This window comes from Grus americana, chromosome 2 (genome assembly GCF_028858705.1).
Source record: "Grus americana isolate bGruAme1 chromosome 2, bGruAme1.mat, whole genome shotgun sequence".
Lineage (NCBI taxonomy): Eukaryota > Metazoa > Chordata > Aves > Gruiformes > Gruidae > Grus > Grus americana.
The window spans coordinates 121,545,102-121,569,840 of NC_072853.1; the positions used below are offsets into that span (position 1 = coordinate 121,545,102).

At 40.8% G+C, this 24,739-nt stretch overlaps 1 protein-coding gene across 1 annotated transcript in view; it reads right to left on the reverse strand.

The window, feature by feature from the left end:
- Window positions 1-24,739, reverse strand: part of TMEM108 (transmembrane protein 108) — a 169,332-nt gene that overhangs the window by 142,673 nt on the left and 1,920 nt on the right. Inside the window, exon 2 of the mRNA XM_054815886.1 lies at window positions 17,366-17,495. The gene's annotated coding sequence lies outside the window, so the exon portion shown is untranslated. The remainder of the gene's footprint in view (window positions 1-17,365; window positions 17,496-24,739) is intronic.

Below are 24,739 nucleotides of genomic sequence, written 5' to 3' on the forward strand. Positions count from 1 at the left end.
CACTAGAAGAACGCACACAGTTCCCACCTCCGCAGAGTATTAACACCTGCTTTGGCAGCAAACAAGCATTCCCAGCAGATGCTAAAAGCCACCACGTTTATGTAATGCTGGACAAGATGCTTCTCCTTTCATATTTTAATCTAAATTATTAAGCCTACATAACATAAAAGTACTTGAAACAATGACTACTATGGGATGTTATTAACTGGTCTTCAAACTTCTTTAATAAAAAGAAGTCCTCAAGATCTCAGGGAAGCACTGTCTAGAATCCCAGGCTTGAGGAGCGTTTAATCTTTCTCACTAACAGGAGCTTACTACCATTTAGACTGTGTCTACTCAAAGATAGGCAGTCAAGCACATGTGAAGGGGATCTGCCTGACCACTGTGTGTCTTACAGCATTATTTGTACAACTTCAACTCAGTAGAATTATCTTAGCATGAGACTGGCATAACAGAGTGTCTAATCAGCCTTATTATCCTAAATTCTCAATTGTTTCCTGGTAAGCTGCATTTATGTCTTAGCTGATTATCCACTTAAACTATCAAGTACCAATTATAAAATGCAGTAACATTAACATCACAGATGCTTGGATTCAGAGAGAAGCAACCCCAGATCATTTTTGGGATAACAAATTGCACTACAGAGGCAGCAGACCTCAACATAAAATGCCTGTCTCTGATTTAAAATAAATAAGTCATTCTGGTGTACAAATGACTCATTCCTAAATAAGACTTTAATTAGTTAGAAATAAACCATGGTATAAGTTTGCTTACAGTGCTGCTGCAAACAGGCATTAGGATCACGTTCATATAACAACATTAGCAAGTGCAATTCCTTGTGCAGTCAAAAGAAAAGTGCCTCATAAGTATTGTTTTATGGCTGGTCCTCATAAAGTCCCAAGAATCTTGTTTTCCTTGTGCAGAGAAGTCTGAAAAATTGAAGCAGTTCTGTGGAAGAACACTTGCAATCTGTCCCTGCTCACTTTGCCAGCTGAGCTCATCAGGCTCAAACAAACTGCAGACATTCAAAAGCAAAACTTGTTCAAAACATTCTCTCCGTTCCTGAAGGTGGGGTAAAGTCAACCCAAAACACCCTAGTGGCGCTGTCAAGATCAACGTTTCCTCACTGTGCATCCTCGCTGCCTATGTCTGACCTCACATTATCATTGTAACATCAGTTTTCTGAGCCTCTGCATACCTTTCAGAGAAGGCCAACCTGCTGCACCCTGGGTGCTGGAAATCAATCATCAATGTTGTTAAATCTTTCAAACGGTCACTGGCCTGGTTTTAAAAATTCTCAGGCACAATTTGGGAGTTAGCAATGTGCAGATACCACCCCAAGCAAGCAGTTTACATGTGGAGGCTGAAAAAGTTTAATTATATAAGGATGAGCTGCATGTAGCTAGCTGTGCTCAGGGCCCAAGAGTGACTCTGGGCATGCCAGCCACATTTAATTTATTAATACCGATGCAGTCACACTGGCTAGGTAAGATAAACAGCTCCCAGCTGCAGCACTGTAGCTTCTTCCCTTGCCACATGGCCTAATGGCATAGGACAGGTTGTAGCTCCACACTGAACATCCAAGAAGCAGCATGAATCAAAGATCTAGAAACTTGGGTCTTTTAGCTCATTATGGAGAAGCCAAAGGTTTGCCCCCAGTGGCCAGCAGCTCACCATGGGCCACTCACCAGAGAGAATGCTCTGTCTGGGAAGGCTGGTGTTTAGTCCACTGTCAAGCTCTGACCAACTTTGCCTTAGGTCCCCAACTGTCTTCCTTCCCCTGCATATTGCTTTGACAACATTATTTATCTTTTTTTTTTTTTTATAAGTACTGCTCCCTTGTATCTTCATGGCTTCTTAGCTCTCCCTTGATGCCATCTGTTACCTCTTGCCTGCCTCCCCGCTGACACATACCAATAGGCTTCTCTCTCAATTGTGCAGCAAAAATGCATTAAGGGAACCATTTCCCTTCTTGCTTTCTACTCCATCTGAACACCACTGTCACAAGGACAGCTGAAATTGAGGCAAGAGGAGGAAAAAGAAACTAAAGGAAAAAATATATAGAAGATACAAAGTAGTGCTGCAGAAGAGCAGGTTGGTGTTACTTTTGGCAGATCACTATAACTTGAATCGTATTTAAGACACAGTCATTAACTGGTTTAAAAATAGAGTTATTTGCAAATGAATTGATGAGCAGTTGGAGAAGCAAGTGTTCAGAGAAGAGGCGCTATAATGATGAAAAAAGTACCACCCTGACGCTGACCAACCATCCATCTACCCAGTATTCTGTCTTCAACGAAGAGCATGCCTGAAAAAGCCTTTCGTTTCCCCTCAGGACGTAATCCTTGGCTATTGAAAATCTTCCATTTAAAAATGCCAGTGGCTTAACATTGAGAAAATAGCTAGGACTCTAGAAGAGACAAAGAATGAATTTTGGCTCTAACGACAGGGTAGAGTACAAAAGGAATTTTAAAAACCTCAACAAATGACCCTTCCTTCCCACTCTTCCCTCCAGAACTCTTCTTATGCATTAAGCTGAGTATCACCTTTGCTGCCAAGCCAAAGGAGCATATAGGAAGCGTCCCAGGGGGTTTCTTCCAGTCCTTTCCACGGTGGCAGTAATGCTGTGCTCTGTAACTGCACTAGGCTGAGGTGCACGTCTATATTTCTACATCTGTACCTATCTACATATAACTCTTCTCATTCAAAATTCCCGAAGCACTTTAAAAGTAATCTGCAGAACCCTTTATTAAATCAAGTAACAATCTTCTTACAGATGGGCACACTGAAGAGCAAAGGTACTTTGTGTCACAGAGCAGATCAGTTAAACCAAGCAAATCAGACAATCAGCTCTGAAGTTGGGAACCCTTACTCCATCTCCTCACACTGCTTGATTTGCCAAGCCACGTGCACATCCCTCAGTCCTATTTATTTTGCCTTCCGTTCTTATTTCATGAGTGAGGTGCTTTTGTCAGCACAATTCCTTAACAATAAGAACAAATGGGAATGAATATCTAACATCTCTCTTCAAAACCAAGCATAAACGATTTGCCCTTTTTTTTTTAATTTAAATCCTACAGAGATAATTACCTGCCCAAAACTGAGAAGGCTGGGCAAGCAGCTTCAGTTCCACAGGGACAGGAAGAACAAAATTCAGTGGACAGATCTGCTAATCAAGCAGGATAAACGCTGGATTGTACATACTTCAGTAATCACTTGTGCTGGCTGGGTTAAGCGACAATAGGAGCTACAGAGGCTTAAGTTTTATATTTCTTTAATATGGATTTGCTCTATTAATAAGAGAAGACAGTACAAAAACTTTTCACTTAGAGAAGGAGCCCACTTGAAATGCTTTCACTCTGGAAATTATTTCTGGAAGAGATTGAGTGTAATTTGGGGAAAAGTAAAGGAAGCATTATAAAAGTAATCTTTTAAATACAATTAAAGGTTTAGTTGAGGACTTAAGTTTGGTGGACTGTGGAAAAGAAGAGAGGAGGAAGGAAAAGTTTTACCTGGATTAAGATGACTTTATATGACTGGGCTGGACTGCCAAATTTTTCATGTAGATCAGGAGTTATAAAAAGGGAAAGGACCCATACTAGAGATCAGCCTCTCTCTCTGGATTACAAAGATTTTAGTAATTATGGTTTTGGAACACTGCCGCTTCCCTGACGGGGGACTGAATCCACAACTTACCCTGGCTGACAACCTACTCACCACTGAATTTTTCACTGGAGGTTGGAACACGAAGCCCCATGTTTACTGCCTAGCCCTAAACACAATCACTTAATAAACCACCTGAAAAGACTCTGTACAGCTATAAAGGGAATAAGCAGTGACAGCTGCAGGTAGGAAGCTTTGCTGTCTTGAGGCAGAAGTCTTCCAAAGTACCATTTTTTTCCTTTTAAGCTCTGTTAGTTTAAACAACCTATAGCATACGCTTACCCACTTGGGTGGTTTTGCTGTCCTACAGCAAGAGACAGTCGCATCGTCACATGGCTAATGTTCAAGCAGCAATGTCTCTACTTTTTCAGACCTTAGAAATCAAGGCGTCATATGCATTCTCTTCCAATTTCACCATCTAGCCATAAAGGTTCATAAACTGTTCCATTATCATCTTGATCAACTTGGCAAAAGTCATTCTACTCTGATGAACTGCTTACTGCAATAAAGAATGAGGCTCTTATTGAAACTCATGTAAGAATGTGAACCTTACCCAGAGAGGAAGAGGAAATTATGGGCAATCTGTCTTTCAAGTCACCTAAAAGTGTACTGGGCAAAGCAATGGAAAATATGACACCAGGAACAATCCTGCTTTGGCATGGCAATGAATCAAGTTATCTATGATCTTTTTTATCATCTGCTGTTTAATTATGTGAACTGAAAGCAGCATAAATACATTGTAATTATTAATTAAAAAAAGATGATCTGAAACTACTGGTATTTCACTTAACGGATCAGAATAGATAAATTGGTTTTGAGACCAAATTGTGAAACTCCTCTTCACACCAAATAGTAAATTGGCCAAAATTCACCTACTGTAATAACTGTGGTAGAATATCTGAGAGGACATGGGCTTAAGTACGCACCTGTGAAATTACACAGTCCTGAATCAAGAATAGGTACCAGAAAGTTGTGTAGTTTTAAAGTAATTTGTTACCTTATTAGACCTTTCTAGCATTCTGCAGTTAGCTATTACATTTTGAATGATATCTTCACTGAATAAAGGAGAATAAAAATCTTAATAGTTGAATTCTTCATTCCTATGAAGGCAAAGGGGTAAAGAGAAAAGCTGTGGAGAGGACTAACTAGTACTTACCATTCACCCCAATGTTCTTGGAGTGTTTGGGGTTTTTTTTCTGATCTAAAGTAGACAAAAACATATCAGCCTTTTAAATACACAAACTAATGCTGGAATCAAGGGATGGTGTTCTTCAGAAGACTATAAAAATATGGTAATATAACACTTTTGTACTGCAAAATGACAGAAGAAATTCTGAGTTTGGTCAAAATATAATTCTCAAATATGATAAACGATGCTGTGTAGTATAGAAAGTAACAAGAGAATAAAATAATCTCCAGGAATTACAAGTAAAACTGTACCAAAACATTGTGATTAAAACTATGATCATTAATAGCACAGGGCCAAAATCTCTCACATTGACTCATGAGTAAATAGGAGAGGAAGAATCTGACCTACACTATTCAAATATTCCAAAACAGAAATAAAAAAAGCTGCTTTACCTCAATCAACAACACCTTCTGGAGGAGACCATTTTACAACAACTTTATCCATACTTCAAGGTACCACTGTTTTGGAGCTGAGAAACCAGTATCATGTCCAACAAAAGTCCTGGATACTTTGGTAATCTGTAGGGTCACTGCAGGACCACACAGTTTCTAATTAACCCTACTTCTTGCTATCAAATCTTTGTCCTACTCCTGTGATCAGTCCTGTCCAAATCATTGAAAACAACTGCACAAATACACTGAACACAATTTCAACCGTTAACAGAAATATTACTGTTCATTTCAGTAAGTGATTCCCCATGCTTTTTAAAAAATATTTATGATCTGATCTGTTTTCTGCAGTCAAGATATAGGCATCAATTATTCCAGGTTACCTTGTACTAAGTAGGGATCAGATTATTCTTTTAGCAGAAAACACTGCATAAATGGGAGAAAATACCTCCAGGAATTCCCTTGAGTTGATACCTCCACAACAATAAAAGAAAATTTAAAAAAGTCACAGTTCAAAATACAGAAGCAGACAGTGGAAATAAATTCAGCTATGGGACACGTGGACATCTGTGCCAAGATTCGGTGTACCTCTGTAACAGTTCTTGCCCCTACCCACACAGCAGTATGGTATCAGGTGATTTTTTTCTGTTACTGACCAGTATTTCTGATCAGTATGCTATTTTGAATTACGGAGGTGTTGCAGCAAAGCAGTGAGCAGACAGCTATTTAATAACAGGAATTGGGCAATCCCTCTCAAAATCAGAAACTAAGCTTTCGTTAGCTACTCTTCTCATCACGTCACGTATGCCACCAGCGGGATCCCGACAGTCCCCACCTCCGCGGCTAGCTACTGTATTTAGAAAGGGTCTGCAGTGCCAGAATGCCAAGTGGTGGATTACTTCTGACCTTTACCTAGTTACATGATTACCCAGCTATCAGCTACAGCCTGATAAGAGAACAGCTTGAACGGTCCTTTGGTGATCGCGTTTCTCAAGTTTTGCTCCATTTACAACACAGTAGCAGAAAAACCTGTATTAGACCTGACACAATAACTCCACTCTAATATCGGTGGGACTATGAGTTACGCAGGCTCTCTAAAGAATGAGAATCTTAGCTTTTGACAGCCACGCAAAAAATAGAGGGTCATGAAACAGGGATAGGAGGGAAACAAAAAGTGGTGGCTGCATCTCGGCTGATTCTCAACAAACTAACTACCTTGCACATCAGTAAGGACATTCTCTTAAAAAGGTGCCTGAACGTTGTCAATTTTCATGCACGACTGACTCCACGGCAAGAAGCAGTTCAGTACGATTCCTAGTAGATCTAACTTAAGAAAGATAATGCCAACGGAAGAGATTTATGATTGCAATTACCTTTCACTTAAAAGTTGATTTAGGGCCAGAGCATTTCTCTGCATCAAAGGTAGAACGAAGATGAGTTAAAGGAGACACGCAGAAGAAGGTCCTAAGGGAGGAAATGCTGTCCAGTGATGAAATCGCTCTCCCAGGAGCTGAGACTCCTGATTTCTATTTTTGGCATTCCTGCTGTCATAGTGTTAAGACCTTGGAGGGAGGACATACAATATGCGATGGGGCTAGCTTCCCTGATTTTATCCAACACCATGCTTCCAGTCGTAAATAGCTGCACTAATTACAATGTAACTACTCACAGAGCACTGCTTAGTATAAGTCAGATACTGCCTCAGAAGGGTATTGTGAAGTTTAATTAATGCACACTAAATACTCGGAAAGCCTGAGACTAGATCGCTGCATCACTGCAAGGTAGTATGCCACAGCTGCAGAGCACTATTACTGGTAGTTTGAAGAAAAATAACAAACGATCCCCTTGTTGCAATAGATCTGAGTATTTGCCATAATGCATTAATGCATTTTATATCAGACAGGGAAAATGAAGGTGTTTCAGGACAACGTGAGGCTCAACTGGAGATAAAAAAAGCACTGAAAAAAAGGTGTGGAAAAATTTTCACAGCTACCCTTCCTGCAATGTTTCCGCGAGTTATCCTCTCCTCACATAAAACCTTCTTACGTGCAGTCATTGACTATCCCCCACGGATAGTTATCCATGTCAGATTTCAGGATATTAGATAAAACAAAGAGTTTACGCTACTTGTGCAGAGTGAAAATTATGTTTCTACCCCCTCAATGCCTTCCCCAACTCTCTCCCAAGCTCCTGCCTCAGAACCAAACCGCAACAGCTGCACTATCAGATTGAGCATTAGACTAGTTTTGTACTATTAGTTGCCGATATCTAAAATTGCCTTTTCTTTTAAGAAAAAAAAGTCACTGCTGGCAACCACACATCCAAACCTAATTCTTAGGGAGCTCTGCTGGTACACCGCACCCTATGGTTCTTGAAAACTAGGCATGCATTTATGGGAAGTAGCCAATTATTTATTTCTAATCTTAGCTATAAACTCCTACCCCTTTGATATTCTAACACTTTGTATGTTTCGTATGCAACAACTTTCACCTACAAATCTTAAAGCACTTCCCAAACATATCTCTGTGCAGCAACATCACGCATTCCATAGGAAATACACCATTACAGACAAAAGTGTCAGATTTTAAGATGTCTTGCCATATTTGATATTGATGTGGATAGGTCCTAATGGTAGCCTTCAAATCAGTCAAGGCTAGCTGCCTAGCCCTTCTGATAATTACACTGAGCAACAATCTGTGTTTGAGGTTTTTTTAAAGATCCTAAAAGCTTTTTAAATTTGTTCATTTACTAGCTTGTTACACAGGAAACTTGACAGAAGCAGCAGAACCATTCTCCTCACCTGCATTCAGTTATTCTTTTCACTAAGAAGCATTAAAAGATCTTAAAAAAATGAATCTTTGATACAAACAAATTTCTCTCAGGGAACTACATTTGCTTAAAACACATTTTTCCACATTCCTCTCTGCTCCACTGGAACAGATGCACACCTTAGAGAAGACTGTGCCTCTGATATCTGAAGTGGTTAGAAATTTTTTGCAGTTCTTTGGGGAAGATCTGTAGGAAAACACGCAGAATGGCTTCCTCTATACCCGGACACTTGTACTGATCAATGCAGACGGTCTTCATACTTGAGAGCCAACATGCGAGGGAAATTTTTAAGGCAGATGTCCCTCACATGTTTCATTACATCACTTTCCTATGCCTTTTCTACTTGTGCAGGGGAAAAAAATCACAACACTTCTTTCCCAGGAGCTGCTTATGTGAAGAGAGAAAGAAGGGCTATTTCATTAGGACTGCTTTACTCTGATCTGCCATGTGTACAGCACACGCCTCAGGTCATTCTATTTTGGTCTTTTATTCCTGAAGTTACTTTAAATAAGTAGCACCACTTACAGTGAGAAATGGGGCATTAGGATTTCTCAACCCATTGCTGGACGAGCTATTGAAAATTACCACTTCTTGCCAAAATGTCTTTAACAAGTTCCAAACTTCCTTCACTCGTCCAAGCCTGGAAGTCAGGAGTCCTGCAGTTTGAATCATGAGAGCAGCAACATTAAATTAGAAGAGATGCTGGATGGAAAAAGACTGGAAACTCTTAAGAGATACCCAGCAGAAAGTCATTGGGAAGTTATGCACAAGTGTGTGAAGAGCACAAAGCCCTGTTCACATATACATACGTATAAGTGAAGCTGCAAGAGAAAGGCATGATGTTACACGTGCCTGTCTAATAAGTTTAGCACAAGAGAATAGAAATGCTAGCATAATTTCCTTATAGATGAAGAGACACCATGTAAATCTATTTGATCTGAAATTAGATAAGACAATAAAATGCTAACTGCCAACATGAAAATGTGTTTGATTTTTTTTGTGAGCAAGAAGCACAATATTTCTACTTCTCTACAGAGCAGAAGTTCAAGGGATGACACAGTCCCAGGAGACAAACACAAAGATCCCACTTAGAGTAAAGCTGGATTAAAAACAGATTGATCACCTGTAAGCAGACAGCTGAAGATAACCTGGAAAGGCGTAGGAAGATGAAGGAAGAATTTCAACAGCCTAAGGGGAAGGGTGGAAGATGTCAAATTCCCCAAGAGAGGAAAATTAAGGCAAGACAAACATATGCAGTTTGAAAGATGAAGAAAGGTGTAAGCTACTGCTGAGAAACAGAAAACTGAAGAATACAGTATTATTAATTGCCAAAGAAAGTCCAAAACAAGAATAGTGTTGTGGTTCCTGCCAATTGGTACCTGACAACTTCCATTCTGAAAGCTATTATGTTGTGTGGCAGAATCAGGAAATAAAGTAGACGATGTGTGCCTCAGACAACAGCATGTTAAGAGAGATTCTACTCAAGGACATAAAGATTACATCTGAAGAGAGGAAGCAACAATTGCAAATTAATAAGCCTATTGTGATAGGTAAAACATTCTTCAATTTAAAGAAAAACTCTGAGAATAAGATTTTACATGCATCATTTTTGGTGAACAGTTGCCTCTACCATAAGATAACACAAGAGCAGCTAATAGACCAAATCAGAAAAAAAATAGTACAAGGTGACTCTTTGAAGCCATTCTTAGCTTTGAAAGTCTCTTCTGAAGAATGGTGTGGAAAAGAAAAAAAAAAAACCAGACTCAGCATAAAAGGCAGAGTAGCTGAACCACCTGAAGTTTACAGACAATATACCCTACCTCCAAAATTTGATTAAGCTGAGCAAGGAAAGTCAGCAGTGGCTAAATAAGCAAAAAGTACAATTCTTCAGAGCATTCAGAGAAAGTACTGGGACAGAGAATATAACTTTCAAAAAAGCACCAGACAATCTCTTCTTTGAATAGCTATAAAAGAAAGCAAGAATTGTGAGACTGATGTAATCAAAAGACAACCCCAACAGAAAATTTAGGATATTAAATACTTATTTGGTAGTTCATTAGGATGCATTGACAAAGCTGCCTGCTGATTACATTGTTCAAACTAGACCAAAGTCATATAATAACAGTACTGTGTTGGGTTTGCATGGCAAGGTTTTGGTAGCGGGGGGGCTACAGCGGTGGCTTCTGTGAGAAGCTGCTAGAAGCTCCCCCTGTGTCTGACAGAGCCAATGCCAGCCGGCTCCAAGACGGACCCACCACTGGCCAAGGCCAAGCCAATCAGCGCCTCTGTGATAACATATTTAAGAAGAAGAAAAACCAGAGAGAGCTTTTTGCAGCCGGAGAGAGGAGTGAGAACATGTAAGAAACTCTGCAGACACCAAGGTCAGTGCAGATGGAGGGGGAGGAGGAGCTCCAGGAGCCGGAACAGAGATCCCCCTGCAGCCCGTGGTGAAGACCATGGTGAAGCAGGCTGTGCCCCTGCAGCCCATGGAGGAAGGATGAGGGGGTGTAGAGATTCCACCTGCAGCCCGTGGAGGACCCCACGCCGGAGCAGGTGGAGGCACCTGAAGGAGGCTGCGGCCCCGTGGGAAGCCCACGCTGGAGCAAGCTCCTGGCAGGACCTGTGGATCCGTGGAGAGAGGAGCCCACGTTGAAGCAGGTTTGCTGGCAGGACTTGTGACCCCGTGGGAGACCCCACGCTGGAGCAGTTTGCTCCTGAAGGTCTGCACCCCGTGGGAGAGACTCACATTGGAGAAGTTCATGAAGGACTGTCTCCCGTGGGAGCGACCCCATGCTGGAGCAGGGGAATGATGAGAGGAGTCCTCCCCCTGAGGATGAAGAAGCAGCAGAAACACCGTGTGCTGAACTGACCGTAACCCCCATTCCCTGTCCCCCTGTGCCACTGAGGGGGGCGGAGGTTGAAGCCAGGAGTGAAGTTGAGCCCAGGAAGATGGGAGGGGTGGGGGGAGGTCTTTTAAGATTTTATTTTATTTCTCATTCCTCTACTCTGTTTTACTTGTAATAAATTAGATGAATTTTCTCTCTAAGTTCAGACTGGTTTGCTCGTGACAATAATTGGTGAGTGATCTCTCCCTGTCCTATCTCGACCCACAAGCTTTTCGTTATACCTTTTCTCCCCTGTTTCGTGAATGAGGGGAGTGATAGAACAGCTCTGGTGGGCACCTGGCCCCCAGCCAGGGTCAACCCACCACAAGTACTCTTCATTTTTAACAATCTGGATCTTCAACTACTGCACATGCATTTTTCCCTTCATTTTGTTCCCAAAGTCAAATGAAGCTAGTGCTATTGCTCCATTTAACCAACGGAAAGATTTGAAGTGGATAAATTCGGTAATTTGGCTAGAGTCATGCAAAAAACCCCTATCAGATCTTGTGGGTAGGACCATGCTCAGACCATCTTTGTTTCACTTTCTAGCAAAAGAAATCACTATTCCTTCTTCTGACATAGTTTATCATGTATATAATTTTCCCATCCCTTTTAATACACGTTTAGAAAGATGCCAACAATTTAGATTCCACACTGAAACACATGAAAGCATGCATTTACAGAATATTTAGAAGTCAAAATCTTTCCCCACTTTTTAAGCACTTCAGCACTCAGCTAGCTCTTTGCGGCTATAAACAACTCCAACTACGTGCAAAAAATGCATGCTGGCTTTCACTTGTGAAACTTCACATGACATGCTTCTGCCTTCCTACTCACGAGCATTCCTTTGACTTCTTAGCACTGCTGTTGGCACGCTAAATGCCGAAAGACACTTATTTAAAAAAGAATTTTATTTTGCATTTGCTTTTACAAAGGCTTGTTTTTAAGCAGTATACATCTTACTAAATCTAAGCAATTAGCACATGCATGTAAGGAGGAATAAAAAAAGATGAAAATAGAAACAAAAGAAAAGGTTATATCTCATTTTTTGTAATGTACTTTTAGTAATCTAACATATAATTAACAGTGCCGATACAGAAATAAATACAGAAATAAATACAGAAATAAATACAGAAATAAATACAGAAATAAATACAGAAATAAATACAGAAATAAATACAGAAATAAATACAGAAATAAATACAGAAATAAATACAGAAGTCACACCGTATACATTTGTAACATTTTCCATACTGACTTAATTTCCAGTATAAGGATCTTTATTTACAGGGACCTCTTTAGCACGACAAGGTGATGCTGTCTCAGCTGCAACCTCACCTTTGCCGACAGATTAGAGTTTCAAAGTCCAGTGTAAGAAGCTGAACTCCAGAACTGAGTCTTTCCTGAATTTCTGTAGTTTTCTGTACTCCATTTACTATTTTCAGCTCTCTTCCTGGACAGCAAATAGTTGAAGTGCGACCTTTTTACTTACTTTAAATCTGATCTAGATTTAAAGTTCACAGCTAAAATTCACCAGACTGATCCCCACTCTAACCGAGGATAGGGGTGGTATGGCCTTCTCATTCTGCAGAAAGATCAACCCGCTGGTCTGAGAGTACTGAGTGAATAGCTAGGTCCCATGCTTGGGTTTAGAAGTGGAATAATTTAGTTCTCTGCTTTGCATGATCCTGGGCTAATCTCAGTGGCCATCTGTAGAGGTGGGGGGGATAAGGAAGTTTCCCCACCTCACACGGCTGATACGAGGTCGTCCTCAAAACCATGACTGTTATGGGTTGTGAGGAACCTGAGGCTAAATGAGTAGACACCTAGAAGTGTCCCAGCTTTTGTTTCTATGTTTGGCAAGAAACAGAGGAGGCACTGCCCATCCTGTATAACCAGGTATCCGCTTTCTTTTTACCAGTACTTACGGACCCTCTTAGATTAGTCTCATAGCAAGTTTACCTTATATCAGATTTCCCAGTCTGATTTTTACCAGTATATCAGTTTACTTTTATACCAGCTATCGAACAAGAGGTCATACTCCCAAACCCTGCACTTACTGGTGAAGTCCTCACCACACTTGACTGCATTTAACTGCACCTGTAAGACTTTTCATCCAGATAGTCTCCTACCACCCCAAAATAAGTGTTATTGCTTACTATTAGGAATAGCAATCAAACTTGTCAGGGCCAGATCATCAAGTGGAGTGAATTATGCATATTCAATGGCATCAGCATAAACAAAATGTTATCAAAACAACTATATTTTCCATCTAGTCATCAGGAAATAATTGCAGCATCTCACATGCTACTTGAATAGATGACTAAGTAGCAACAAGTGTTTAGGTATTTTTTTTTTTACTGAAGAAAAGACACCTTGTAGAAACAAATAAAAACCAAAGTTGTAGGAATTCCCATTCGGCGACCCACATCAGAACTAGAAAAATGCATTCTTTTTGACTGTGAAGACTCTGACCTTGCTCCACACCATTTTCCTTTTGATGGGTTTTTAAATATAATGTTCTGCAACTAGTGTCCAATGTTAGCAGTAATAAATGGAGGCAAGCACAAACACACTTTATTGTTAGTTGGCTCTGTTGTCACGTCTATATCTCAATGCCTGCTTTGGGAGAGCTAACTTCTGAAGCTAACTAACTCCTTCAGGACTTAGTCCATGAAGGATCAATGACTTCTAGCATGCTCTCAAGTAGCTACAGAGGAAAAACCTTGGATTGCTAGCTGCTATCTCATCTTTTAACTTCAGGCAGCACAGGGAAATCCTGCAAAGCAGAACTTACCATCAGGGACAAGGGATCAAAAGGGCTGAAATTAGAAAAGAGAGTTTGACTGCTTTCAGTTCAAGTGGAAGTATTATGGGAAAGTGTTTCGAATTATGTTTACACAGGGCAAGCGTCACTGCAGTTAGCATGAACTTACTATGCCAGCAAATGTCAGGACAAGTTAGACGGCAGGACAGCGAGCTGTACATCACCCTCACTTCCAAAAGCCCCCCATTGCCAAGAAGTTGCTCCCATTTCCAAATTGATTTAAATCAAACTGCTTTTATTCAAATCAAAACAGCATGGAGGGAGTACTATAGTGACATTATGGGCGATTCTTTGGATCCGTCCCTACTTGCAGGGACAAAGTGTTTTGATTCTCCACCACCTTGAAACACAACCACCTCAAGGCTATAGAGCTGCATATGTAAATGGCTGCCTGCAGGTTCTTGAAGCTACCGCTTACCGTGCTGATGAACAATGTCTCACTGTCCCCTGTGCTCCTGGGTCTGTACCCATCTAATCTTTCTTGCCTTCTTGATCATATACTCTTTGCAGAAAGATGCATTTGCAATTTATGCTGGACCTGGCATGGTACTCAGCACAACTGAGGCCTCGTCGATGCCTGGGGACCCTCAGCTGGACCCTTTTACTACTAGTAAAAGTGAATAATAGGAACATCAAATTCAGTGCACCAGAAAGGAGAAAGACAGGATTAAGTCATAAGCAAAATCAATTTATTTTATTTAACTACAAGGAAATCTTTCACTGAACTATGAACTTCTAGGAAAATGAACTGCTTTCGATTTTCAAACTATCCTGAAGTTTGAAAATAAATGTTTCAATTATAAGTTACCAGTGCTTCAATATAGAAAGCAGACACATCTTTATGTTCTGCAGAGGAAAAAAAAGAGCTACAAAATATTTTGATGAGTTGAAGGAAATTTGTATTCAGTTTTGAACTTTTCCAATACATGACTTCCCAGAAGTTTTCAGGCGCTGCTTCTTCAGGCTTTCACTTAAAACTTAGATTGTTGAAACAAACAAACTGAAACTCACAGAACTTCTGTTAATATCTGAATACTTGTGTTGGGTATAAACCAGAAGGTAGCCTGTTCCTTCACTTTCTAAGATCTGTTTGATATTTCAGTCATTTCTCAGCCAAAAAAGGATAAACACACCTAGAAGGCTATCAAGAATAATGTCCACAAATAAACAGCAATATAAAAGTTCAGAGATTCAAGGTCTGGCTTTGATTTAAGCCACTATTATCTCCAGTTACCTATTCTATGCTACGGCTGCAGGCTATCATCCCAAATAGAAGAGTCATTATAGTACACCATCTCAGGTGCTTTAAAGCAGAGAGTACACAGCACTGAAAGAGCAATGAAGTCTTAAGCGAAGACAGAGACCGTACGCAGAAGTAGCTGGTTTGCAAGCTCACGTTTCCACATGACAAGTCTGCAGGGATGACAGCCTCTGGCAAATGAAAACTAACAAAGCAACTCTGGGGCTCTAACAACATTTTTGCTGTGAATAAGTGCCTATAAATCCAGTTAACTAAGACACTGCAGACGCTCTGACCCTGCACATTTTTCTTAGCCACTAGTACCAGTTCTTTTCAGAAAGGACTCAATTTATGTGCAACTCTGTCATTGACTCGTGTTCTGAATGGCTGGGCTTGAGCTATGTCTGTGTAAGCAGAATTTGCCTCCATGTATTCATTCTCTATCCCCAGAATGGCTGCTGCAAGAATGCAAATCCTATTTGGAAGGATTACTCGCCACGCAACAGCCAGAGGCCCTGTCCAAGGCTGGACTCCCTCCCGTGCCAAGAAGCACAAAGTCAGAAGCTCCAATTCAGAGAAGGACATGATTAAAGCAGACAAGGTGGCAACACAAAATAGTATTCTCATTTTGCATATTGCAGAAGCAAAGCTGTCATTCCCCTCGCCCCTATTACATTAGGAATTTGCACTAAAGCTGGGGATTTCATAATATGCAAGTGTAAAGATGTTGAAACATGAAAGCACAGACCAGACCAGCATTTATACTTGTGGAAACTGGCAATAACTGGTGGCAATACAGATTCCACTGGAGCATTTCTCTCCGGACATCAGGGGCCAGACAAGCATCTGGGAGGGGAAATAAAACTCTTTAGAGAAGTGTCTGCTATCTAGACCAGATCTTACAGGTTTTTATGGTCTATGTACATTCCTCAGTAACAACAATTATGGAAAATTACTGGAATGTCCCAAGTACTTGAGAGTTTGAATGCATTTTTCCTTGTAAGTTGTATTTGCTGTTGCTTATCTTTGCATTTTTGAAATACTTCACACATTTCATTCCTGTTATTTCAGCATACGAGGGAGCACCTCCTGTTTCTATAGGATGCTGTGCCACAGTCTGTTACATTCCCCACCTTAGGAAGAGGATCTCTTCAATTTAGTTCTTCCACAAAAGGAGAGGAGTATCTTAGCGTTTGTGAAAATGGCAGACTGAAACACTGGCGGCCAGTATTTCCATACAGAATAGAAGCAATGGCGGTGCATTGCCTCACCACTGGCTCCTTCATCATTTAACACTGGCTGGTGAAAATGGAGAAACGGAGCGTCACACTCCTCTCTGTAAAGCAGACACCAGCTAAGACCAGTTGTAACTGCCCCTTTTTGCAACTGCACAGCTGCCTGATTTAAGCTCCTGAGTAACACAGAGCTGGTGGTGTAGTTTTGCATTTGCTCTGTAGCAATCTTGTGTGGATCAGAATTGTTAGAATACAAAGAAGTTCCACATGACCATCCCCCAGCCATGCAGAACTACATCATCTTGGAAATGAGAAATTTTTAAAGTAAAATTAGTTTGCTTCATGTGTGTCTCAAGTGTTTCTACCAGTTCCAAAAAAGTTTTTGAAAATCTGCGTTTTGTGCCTTCCCTGAAAACAACTCAGTAAAGGAAGCATTCTGACTAAACGACAGTATACCCAGGCATCAGGCAAAAGATGACAAGAAAATGTATCAAGCTCTCTGCCACCCTCAGCTTAGAGCAATATGTAATTAATTTGTATTGGAACAGATAGAAAAAGAAGAACGCAGCAGTTTTTGTAAACAAACCATGTAACAATCCTGAAAATGAAAGAACACAGACTGTACAAAGAAAATGGCATAACTTGCATCTCCAGTTAGAGACATTTTCTGGCATCCAGTTTAGAGACATTTTCTCCTAAGATCCTGCACTAAGAAGTACAGGTTTCAAGTCTACTTCAATCTACAGTAATTAATAAGCACATGAAAAAAGATGCCTTAGGTGACTGGGAAGATCTCCTATTAGCACATGCTAAAAATAGACAACCTGTAGAGCTATCTGAACAGCTACTTTACATAATAAAGCTTCGAATTTTACAGGCCGTGAGGACCCACAGTTGTTATTGACTTTTGAAAGCTGAGGCCTTTTCAGGTCTGAATATAGTCCAGTTATACATTAGTTGTAGGCCACAGTCATTAGCAGTGAGCCACTGGACTGAACAAGCTTTGGAGAACACCTCCATTGCCGTCTTGGGTAGTGCCAGAGGAGAGTTGCACAGCATTGAAGAGACACAAACCAGCAGAAAAAAAACCCCACCTTTTGTGTCTTACCTTGTAATTGGAAGAGCAGATGCCTTCAAACATATCTATATCCATACAGTCCATTGGTTCAGATCTTCCTGGCAATAGCAACTCTTCCAGCTTCTTGTTTTCTTATTTTGAATCTGCCAGCTGGTGCAACCTGTAAATTTACAGAAGTGGGTGTGTTATTCCAAGATGTTTATTCATCTCATTCTACAAGGCATTCAATTTAAATATATATGGCTCTGTGCCATGTGGCTCTTACTGCTTTCTCAGTGTAACGGATTACAGACCACAATGTTTTTGTAGGTTATTGATTTTGGGGAATATAAGTAGAGGACTTTTTAGGATTTCTTTGCAGACTTTCCAGAACGTCACATTCCATGTGCGTACATCTTATATATTTGAGAACATGCTCCTACCTTACAAAATTCAAACACTTTACTGTACAAAAACAATGACATAACTCGTATCTCTGAATTACAAATTTCTTTGTCAATTTATCTGTTAAAGGTTGATTCTTGGGGAAAGGGACTAAGTTACATTTAATTACCAGCTCAGGAATAGGAATGCTACTAATTTGAGAAACTGCAGGTTGACAGAGCGGCCAAGATTTATGTTCAGCAGTTAAGGTAACAAAAAAGAAAAAACCACACCTTCCAAACAAGTAACTTTGAATTTTCCTACTGTCCCACTAATTCACTCTGCTTCGGAAAAAACTTTGAACAGTGTTCAATCAGAAGGATTTTTTTTGGTAGAACTACTCAGGCAATCATGGTGAGATTCCTCAAATGTATCTACAGCTGCAGTGCCTTCCAGGTATTTAAATTTGGTCTTCCAAACCAAAAGGACCTCTGAAAACCAAGCAACAGGTTCTCTGCTGGGGCACTGCAGCTTTCATCAGCAAAAGCTATGAAGGAGTCACTTATATATGCTTGAACACCCCACTGCAGACTGTGCAGTATGCAGAGCATTACCTGTGTACCCGACACATACCCCTCCCCACCCCTGACAATAGCTTAATCCCCTGCATGTGGCTTCCACAAGCAGAACGCAACTTCATGGTGGATTTTACAAAAACATATTTCAGTTTCATGAAAATTCAATTAAACAACAGAGTGCCATTATCTGTTTACTGGCAGACAGGCATTCCACGTTAGTTCAGATCTGCTTTGCTGAGCTGTGTTCAATTTCTCAAAGCATTTGACTGTTTCATCATGAGATTTCACCAGAGACCCCTGGCTCCAGCACCATGGCACAGAAAACGGGATGCACGCCACCTGCTGCTCTCCACATTTTGGATGCTGCTGCTCAAAATCTACCCCTGCTCTCCACGGAAGCTGTTTACAAGTATTTCAAAGGTTCGTATAGCTTCGTGTATATATGGTTTGTAGTATATCCTTCTTATCTAGGCTGCTGTCTCCCTCCATCCCTTTTTTACCATGGAAAATTGAAAATTAACTGCAGTGGTTTTGTTTTCACCTCACTTCAGTCAGAATGCCTAAAAATCATCAGCAATGCTATTTTAGACTATATTACACATGGTAATATAGTCTTTACATCCTGGTGTAACTTCCCACCATGAAGGATAGCACACGAGGCCACCCTGTCCCTGCACAGCAGAGCTGGCATGGCACACACTGATGGCACAAGGTACATCCTATTCAATTGTCATTTAAACCTGAAACTCCTGATGGAGCCAGAAAAGGCCGTGATCCTGGAGATGTTTCAAGCGGGCTGTGCCTCCTCCTTGATGCAGACAGGTCTCAGATCTGAAAGGTCATGCACAATTACCCTAGAGTCCTTGACTCTGAATCTCCAAATAACGACCGACATCAGGTAGGCTCTCCTCTTCCCTCTGACAAGTTTCAGGACTTGATTTTAGTGAAGTACAAGATTTGTCCTTCAGAAGTACTGGCTAAAATGAGAGCTGGGACTTAACATGGAAAAAAATACAACATTCATTCTTAGAAATTAAGTAGCAGAATGCAAACTGCTAGGAGGAAAAAAAAATACTAAGAATGCCTCACTCTGCAGGCCATCTAACCATTTCCAGACTATATTTTTATTCAATCCATTGTTTGGGACCTCTCTAATTAGGACAGAACCTCCCGTTTTGTGACAGTGCAGCATGTAGAGACTGGCACAGGGAATCAGTTTGCATTGTGATTCCACTGTATATATTACGATCACTATATCATGCTTGTGTTGTGATTTCAGCATAATACTGTATCACTGAATCAAAATCCTACATAATATCAAATATCTGGTAATAAGGCATTAAACCTTCCTGCCATCTCAGACCTGTTGGATAGACCAGAGCCTGTAGGTTAGGACAGGCAGCCACCAAGTCTCCTTGGCAATACATGGCCAACCATCTCTGTGAGAAGGTGATCAGTCTCCTTATCCCTGTAGCACCAAGGAGACCTGAAGCAAGCAGGGTCCGGAGAGAGGTGAGTGGATGCTGTCCTTTGGATGGTGAGCCAAAGAGGACTTCACTGAACCATGGACTCAATCACTGAACTTGGCAGGAAGAGGCAGCAGGTTAAGAAAAAGAGACATTTGGGCTTCATTACATGCCTGGATGCAGGTAAAGAGAACTCCCACAACACTACTGAAGAACTTGTTACAGTTCAACAGAAAAATTGGTTGTCACGTGCCAAATTCCTATAGAATAAGGAGTCTGCGTATGCAATCATGTCAATTATGTGGCATTGATATGAGGTAGCCTGCATTGGCTCATTCCTTTGTTCTCCAACAGCAGGAAGCAAGATAAAGAGCGAAAAGACATCTAAAACTGTTCTTTCTTGGCTGATCACTGAGATTAACTACCTTCACGATGCACAGGCTCTGCTCAAATGCTGATAGAAACAGAAATGAACAGGAGATGCCCTTGAATCTACCATTATAAATAGAATGCCACACTATTATTTTGTATTCAAGCCTTGGATGTATACTATTTTTAGTCCTTTGTATATAATACTATTATTATTTTACAGTGTTTTCCTACATAATGATAGGCATTACATGAACTACAGAAAGTGCAGGTTAACTAAAAACTCCTAATGCCTTCAAGTGCCTGGTTACATGATACACCTTCAACTATTTACTCAGAAACTAAAGCAAAGGGAGCTGTTTGAGAGTTTATGGAATTGTTTTGGTTAGAAAGGTCTTTTAAAATCATCAAGTCCAACCATTCACCTAACACTGCCAAGTCCACCACTAAACCATGTCCCAAAGCACCACATCTACAGGTCTTTTCAATACCTCCAGGGATGGTGACTCAACCACTCCCCTGGGCAGCCTCTTCCAAGGCTTGACAACACTTTTCACGGAGAAATTGTTCCTAACATCCAATCTAAACCTCCCCTGGCACAACTGGAGGCCATTTCCTCTTGTCTTGTCACTTGTTACTTGGGAGAAGAGACTGACACCCACCTGGCTACAACCTCTTTTCAGGTAGTTCCCTCAGCCTCCTTTTCTCCAGGTTAAACGACCCCAGTTCCCCCAGCTGCTCCTCACAGGACTTGTGCTCTAGACCCTTCACCAGCTTCGTTGCCCTTCTTTGGACATACCCCAGCACCTCAATGTCTTTCTTAGATAACATATATCTTGATTAGCTACTGTCCTGATTTCAGTTACATTGTTAATCTACTTAGGTATTAAAAAAAAAATAAAAATAAAGCTGAGCAAGGGGGATTAGTAATATGTAAAATTGATTGCTTTGTTTTCAGCTCCACATACAGATGTTAGCTCTACCTCTTAAAATCTTATCATGTGAAAAGCTGATCTTAGTTTTTCTGTGTGTGCTCATATACAGAGAGTACTCTATCTGCAGCTCCCTAGTCTGAGGTTGCAGAACATACTGTAACCCATTGCTTTGACAGCTTGGCACAGATCACATGGATCACACCTCTGAAGTCTTTGAAAAGGAATACCCTTGATCAAGCAAAATCCCTCTATTTTGTGTCTTGGATGACTTTCGATCTTCTGGAAGAAAAAAACATAACAGGTACACAAAGGTACACAAGGGGCAGACGGGTTCTGCTTCACTGATTTTGATTGACCTATTTGCAATGGGTGTGGACCTGGACCAACGATAAGGACAAAGCTGCAACTATTTGTCAGATATGAAAAATTCCTAATGCATCTTTGTTATTTCCAAACATGAAACAGTTATATGCTCAAATGTACATGCATGCATGTATTATGAAACCCCGCAATCAATCTTCTTGCACAACTTCCATTGTAGGACTATCATAAAGGACTCCTAAATGTAGTCCTGCATCATCTATTCTAGAGGACTACTGCTGGATTGCAATCTGAATACCAGTGATCCTTTAGGTGACCACAGAAGGCTTCTTTCACCACCACTTCCCCCATGTCTTCCACAACTCATATGTTGTACTAGTGTCTTGTCATAAAACTGTATTTGCTCCTTTGAGGCCTGCGCTTTACTTAAAGGGCCTTTCTGGAAAAGTCTGCCTTAATAGACAGAGCTTAGTAAAGCAGTGTGAGCTGCCCAGCCAAACTTTTTATTAAATCACACCAAAACTGCCAGAACTATGCCATTGTAGAGACTGTTGAAATGGAAAGTGTCCTGGCTGCCCTGGAAGCATATATATCAATCTCAGAGCAAAACTCACACATCCTTTTTGATTCATACTAATGTCATTATTTGTAGTTGTAGGATGCATTAAATCCTGTTTAAATTACTAAGCATAGGAGCACTTGTGGATTGACATTCAAGACTGTGGTCTTCCCCAAATATTATAACAAGGCTGAGGTAAACCAGCCTGCTGTAAACAGCATACTGGCTCCAGTTGCCTGCATTCCTCTGCACACTCCCACCCCGTAACCCCTTCTCCTACTCTTTTCTCTCTGTCATTTTCTATTCTTCCTCCCTTCTTGTTTAGTCCTCCCTCTCTTTTTGTACCAGTACAGGTTGGCGGCCAACTGGCTGGGAAACAGCTTTGCTGAGAAAGACCTGGGAGCCCCAGTGGACAACAAGTTGACCACAAGCCAGAAGCATGCCCGTGTGACAAAGAAAGGAGAGTAAAGAAGATGGAGCCAGACTCTTGTCAGGGGTGCCCAGTGAAAGAACAAGAAGAAACAGGCACAAACTGAAACACAAGCAATTCCATTTAAACATAAGAAACTCTTGCTGTGAGGGCGGTCCAACACAGGTCACCCAGAGAGGCTGTGGAGTCTCCATCCTCAGAGACTGCAGACATTCAAAACCTAGCTGGACACAGCCCTGTGCAGCCTGCTGTAGATGCTTTCAGCAGAGGGTTGGATCAGACAACCTCCAGAGGTCCCTGCAATCTCAGCCATTCTGTGAGCGTGTAAACAGAGCCCTGTTCCCCAACGTATTTATTTTGTTTAAACAAGTATGTTACTGACATGGCTAAGTTGAAAACCTGAACAGTCGGACAAGAATTTCATTTGAGGTCCCCATACTTTACGAATGGAATGGACTGATGAAACAATGACTTTGAAAATTAAACTAGATGTTAGAGATGCTCCTTACTCTAAGAATGATACTACTCCTCTTGTGCTTTTGTTAGAAGAAAAAGCTCCAGCAGTTACTGCTGCTAGCAGTAAGATCAGTAGTTCTGCTTACAGCATTTCATGCATTGCCCACTTGTGGAATTATGTGTGTATCTTGCCCTTTATATCATGCTCCCAAATAGAGACTGCCAAAGCAATTTTAGTTAGCAAATCTTTTCCTCAGCGTCACAGCACACTGGATAAAACCTGCTTTCTGATACAGAAGGAATGATGAGAGAGAATTCATCCCCGGAATGAAGAACAAGTTGGACCCTTACCCAGTGTACAAGAGAGCTTTGCAAAGGAAAACCAGTAAGCGTGCCAGCTCAAACACTTCTTTTAGAAAATGCTATCAGCAAACCAAAGGTCACGAGTGCTTTAACTATGGATTATACATGTTGTCATCAGTGGCAAAGACTACCCAGTATCAAGCAGAGATGCATCATGTTCTTACTCAAAGAGATGGCTAAGTGTTCTGCGTAATCCAGTTACTCAGCCAGCCAGGAGCAAGAGATGGGTCATTCTTTCCCATACCCATCACTCCTTATTGCAACAGATACCATACTCCTATAATTAATGACCTATAGGTAACACCTCTAACCTCAACATTCTAGTACCTGAAACTCAAGTTTGAAAAGCTTTATTTACAACAGGCTTCGAAGTAGGTCCAGAATTCCAATTTAGTCTCACTCCTATTTCTTTTGAAGAATAACTCATGCTTCAGTCAGACAAGAGAGTCAACTAAAAAGCTTTTTGTGTGGATGTTAAGTTAGAAACTTAGAGCAATTTTCCTTTTTCCTATTTTGTACATTTACTGTGGCCAGCACATGCTTCTAACCAAGTTATTTGCAGTTACCCCACAGTAACTGTGTTGCCCTCTGAATTATTCCAAGGAAACCATTAGACAAGATAGGGGTTTGTTCACTTTAATTTCTACTGATTTTAAGTTAACCATCTTCAGTATCACAGTTATAAATTTGCACCCAAAGGAGATCTGTTGCAGACACCACATTACCTTTAGTTGTGCTCCACCACACAGCTGAGCTTTGGATGCAAAAACTTCGTATCTATTCATAAATTTGTTGGTTATTAATTCATTTAGTTGCTTAGTAAATACAGCCAGGCATATCAGTTCATATATTCCACAAACAAGGATGCCGTGAAACAATTCAGTGAGACTCTTTACACAGATCCATTAACTCTGACCAGAATAAATCATTTGCAAGTACATACACTAGAATTTATGTGTACATTAATTGCCTCTATTTACCTGGCAATTGATTAATTCAATCTACAGCACGGCCAAAACCTCTGGTCTAGCTATAATCCTCAGAGAAGAATTTGTTTACCTGCAATGAGCTAGACTGGAGCATGAGTTGGTTGGGTTTTGCTACTGCAGCTGAGGTCTGTTGCATGGCCACCGAGGGACTGGGCTTAGCTATATACTTGCTATGGGCAGCTGCAGGCTGTGAAGAAATGCAATCTGTGCTGATTCAGCTTATCTGGTAAGGCAAAACTCAGCCCTGGCAAGACCTCCAAGGGAAGGCAGCACAAGAGCAGACACTACAGCACAAGCACTTAGGAATATTGCCTCCTGTTGCCAGGAGAGGAAAGATTGCCCGGTGTTTTCAAACTTTTTAAGGCAGTCAGTGTCAATACATAAAGTGTCTTTAATGTATGCACATTATTGCAGCTATTTTAGCATTATATTAGCACATCAGTTTTATTAGCAGAAATAAAAGGCTTTGTCAATAATAAGCTTGAGTTTTATTTTATTCTGCATTATGCTATTGTAACTGCAAATCCTGCATACAATCGCATAATTGCATCTCTACCATTGTAACACTGCAATTG